The sequence below is a fragment of the Pristiophorus japonicus genome, chromosome 16 (assembly GCF_044704955.1).
Source record: "Pristiophorus japonicus isolate sPriJap1 chromosome 16, sPriJap1.hap1, whole genome shotgun sequence".
Classification (NCBI taxonomy): Eukaryota; Metazoa; Chordata; class Chondrichthyes; family Pristiophoridae; genus Pristiophorus; species Pristiophorus japonicus.
The window spans coordinates 24,363,997-24,368,679 of record NC_091992.1 but is presented as its reverse complement, the minus strand read 5'-3'; positions in this window follow the sequence as shown (position 1 = coordinate 24,368,679).

Below are 4,683 nucleotides of genomic sequence, written 5' to 3'. Positions count from 1 at the left end.
GAGGAGGGAAGGGGAGTGAGAGCGGGAATGGGAAAGGAGGAGAGGGAGTGGGAGAGGAGGAGAGAGGGAATGGGAGAGGAGGGGAAAGGAATGATAGGGGAGAGGGAGTGGGAGAGGAGAGAGATCAAATGGGAGAGCAGGAGAGAGTTTGGGAATGGGAGAGTAGGAAGGAGGGAATGGGAGAGGAGCGGTATTGGTAGAGGAGAGGGATTGAAAGGAGGAAAGGGGGATGGGAGAGGAGGAGTGCAGAGACTGAATGTGGAGGGGGAAGGAAAGAGAAGGAATGAAGAAAAGAAAGACTTTCTATAATATAGCGCCTTTCACGACCACTGGACGCCCCAAAGCGCTTTACACCCAATTATGTACTTTTTGAAGAGTAGTCACTGTTGTAAACGCGGGGGAGGGGAGGGGGATAGAAATGTGAAGAGCAGAGAAATAATGGGAGGGGGAGCGGGGAAGGAATGAAGAATGGGAGAGAAAATGAGAAATACAAAGGCGACTTGTGAGGAGGAGGGGAGAGGCAGGAATCTGGGAAGGAATGGGAAGCAAGGTGGGGAAGGAATAGGAAGCGGAGTTGGGAAGGAATGGGAAGCAGAGTGGGGAAGGAATGGTGAACAGGAATGAATGAGGGAGAGAGGAAAATGAGTAGGGGAGTGGGTAATGAATGGGAAAAATTACTGAATTGGAGAGAGGGTATTGAATAGGAGTAACAACGAGGAAAGAATAAGGGAGGAAGGTGAATGGAAGGGAAGGGGTGAATGAGGGGTAATAAATGGGGGTGAGTGAGGAGTGAATGGGCTGGAGAGCATGGAATGAGGAGGGAGCAGCCAACGAACGGGGAAGAGGAAAGGGAGTGAACGGATAATGAATAGGGAGAGCATGGGGGCAAAGTGGGGGTGGAAGCAGTGACTAAATGGGGAATGAACGAGCTGGAGTATGGGGAATTAAAGAGGTGAATTGGGAAATGAGTAGAGAAGAAATCAACAATGAAACGATGTTGGTTCAAAGCAGAGTCGGGTCGTGAATGGGAGGTAGATGTGAATCAAGCTGTGGGGCGTGAATGGGAGGGCTTGTCACGAGAAAGATGAAGTGGGAAATGAATGGCAGAAAAGCAGGGATGAATGATTGGGGAGAAGTGAGAAATGAATGAAAAAGGGAAGAATGGAATATTCAAGGGGAAAGCTTGGAATGAAAAAGGAGCAGGGATTAAATGAGAGAGGACGAACAGGAAAGTGCAACATGAATGGGTAAAACAAGCATGAAGGGGGAGCAGGAATGAATGGGTGAGCAGGGCACTATTCATCATAGGCAGTCCGAATCGAGGATGATTTGCTTCCGCGTCAAAAAGTTCACAGGTGTTTCAAGGAAGGACCTAAAATTCCAGGTCCTGAACTAAATCTTGAGGGTGGAAGATGCCTGTGTGTGGATTTTTTAATGTGTGGTGGCCGTTGCACGGGCTTGACAGAGCTAGGTTTTGGTCCAGTGGCAAGGATTAACCAAGATGACTGGAGACCAGCTCTGCTGCACGGACCTAGTGCGCACACATATCGCAGTGTGGGCTGGCCCGTGCTGCCCATGGGCCCTCGCCTCTTCTGGGCCCCAACCTCATGCCTCTCCTGGGCCCCGATCACGTCCTTCTACAATCTCTTGCCGCTCCTTCGCCCTGACCTCCTGCTGTATCTGCCCACGCTCCAATCACCGACCTGGATTTTGGTGATGTCCCTTTTCACTGCCGTTGCTATCCTACTCTAGCACGTGCTGCTCCCTGGAGTGGTATGCTGTCACGCTGCTCCTTCCGCTCCCCGGCCTGCTCCGATGGTGCTCGCAGGCTGGGGACCGCTTAGCCTGCTGGCCAAGGCCGCCACTAACAGGGCACTATTAGAGTAGTGGGAAATGGATGGAAAGAGTGTCTACAGATTGGGGAATGAAGGGGTTGCAAGATGACTGGGGGAGCAAAAATGAATGCGAGAAGCGAATGGGAGGAGACAGAATGAATGGGGCAGGAAGTTGGGAAGCAGGGACTGTAGAGGGGGAAGAGAACAAATGAGGGTGGCCAAAGGGAATAAATGGGGTGGAAGGGAATAAAACATTATTGGGAGGTGTTGGCCAAATGGGAGCAAGCAGGAAATGAATGGGGATGGGAGTACGCGTAGAAAGAAAGATTTGTATTTATATAGCGTCTTTCACGACCATCAGATGTCTGAAACGCTTTGCAGCCAATGAAGTACTTTTGGAGTGTAGTCACTGTTGTAATGTGGAAAATGCGGTAGACAATTTGTGCACAGCAACTCTCACAAACAGCAATGAGATAATGACCAGATAATCTGTTTTTGTTGTGTTGATTGAGGGAGAAATATTGGCCAGGACACTAGCGGGGATTGAATAGAGGCAATAATGGAATCAGCAGAGCCCAGGAATTAAATATGGTAGCCACACTATTGGAGTTCATCATTTGAGAATGGGTTCCTGTGAACATGTACAAATCCTACTTTGTGCACATGATGGATTGCTGATTTTTTTCACGCTGCCTTGCCCTTTTTCATTTAGCATTAAGGTGTAAGATTAACAAATGGTAAATTAGGAACTATGTAAGAATATTAATCAAATGATTCATTATGGATGATAGAAAATGAGTATTAAAGAAGCACAAACAATTCCCTTTACACTGAACCTCACAGTGTATCTTATTGTTTGTTTTCTGATTTTGGTCCTCCAGGTGTAGGTCACAAGTCGGAACAATTCATCCCTTGTCCTCTTCATGATGCTCTGTCTCTCTCTATCCAATGTTAACCAGCTTTTCTTGCTGAGAGTCAACCTTGCATTGGCTATACCTGTGTCATCCTGAATATCAGTTCTAATCGCTTTCCCCAAACATAGATCACATGATGAATTATCACATTGTATGTGAGATTCTAATAACATTTTAATACTCTGGCACATCCCTTTGTACGGAAAGAAAGAAAAAAGACTTGCATTTATATAGCGCCTTTCACGACCACCAGACATCTCAAAGCACTTTACAGTCAATGAAGTACTTTTGGAGTGTAGTCACTGTTGCAATGTGGGAAAGCAATCCTGTCCTGAAGTCTGCTAATATTATAATGCTATTTATTTATCTTTGTGTTGTAGTAATAGTAACCTTTAGTTAAGCAACATCTAGCAGAACACAACTAATACCAGCACAATATTAAACATTATGAGTTAGAATAAGTACATGGTTATTCTATGTATGACAATATTTCAGCCCGAGCTGGGTTCTTGCTTATTGATAGCAATTAAACTCCATTTATATACACTTCCTTTTAACTTTGTCACTTCTAAAAAGCTTCCTAAAATGTGGCACTTGGCAACCCTCTCTAACTTAAAGGTGGTCAAAAACATGGCTTAATACACCTGAAATTCTTCCAAAATAATCGCACTCACAAACAAAAACTTTTAGCAGTCAAATCGTGAGAATGAACACCGAACCTTGGATCTTTCCCAAGTTGTCATTCACATAGACAGGCATGTGTCAGAAACTATGATTGCCAGATGTTGATCCCTTTGATGAAGGGCTGGTGGTGTATTGCTTTCTGCTGGTACTAGTTCATGACCAGGACAATGAGGTTGAGACCTCAATTGCATCTAAGGCTCTTCCTATTGGTTAGTTTTTCTGTTGAGTGACAGCACATCTCAGCGACTATGCCATTTGCTATTAGGACGCTGAAGCCGTGACCCCAATTGTTGCAGGTCTCTTTCTTTCTCGCTAGTCTTTTTGCTGTGAGACCCATAGCATATTACTCAGTCCACTATTCTGTAACCTTTAGAGGCCCATTTCACTGCTGACTTTTGGTGTACGCAGGGTGTATAGATATTTTGTCTGTGTTCCAGTTTTGCAACACTCGGGGACTAACCCTTTGTGTTACAGAATTCCACTCGTATTTTGAAATGGCAGCTATCCTACAATGGTGCAGGGTCTGCCTCTATTTAAAAAAATAGAAAGACTTGCATTTATATAGCACCTTTTACGACCACCGGATGTCCCAAAGCGCTTTACAGCCAATGAAGTATTTTTTAAAGTGTAATCACGGTTGTAATACAGGAAACATGGCAGCCAATTTGCACGCAGAAAGCTCCCACAAGCAGCAATATAAGAACATAAGAAATAGGAGTAGGAGTAGGCCATTTGACTCCTCTAGCCTGCTCCGTCATTCAATAAGATCATGGCTGATCTGATCATGGACTCAGCTCCACTTCCCAGCCCGCTCCCCATAACCTTTTACTCCCTTATCACTCAAAAATCTGTCTATCTCCGCCTTAAATATATTCAATGACCCAGCCTCCACAGCTCTCTGGGGCAGAGAATTCCATAGACTTACAACACTCTGAAAGAAGAAATTTCTCATCAGTTTTAAATGGATGGCCCCTTATTCTAAGACCATGTCCCCTAGTTTTAGTTTCCCCTATGAGTGGAAATATCCTCTCTGCATCAACCTTGTCGAGCCCCCTCATTATCTTATAAGTTTCAATAAGATCATCTCTCATTCTTCTGAATTCCAATGTGTACAGACCCAACCTTCTCAACGTATCCTCATAAGTCAACCCCCTCATCTCCGGAATCAACCTAGTGAACCTTCTCTGAACAGTGTCCAATGCAAGTATATCCTTCCTTAAATACGGAGACCAAAACTGTACGCAATACTC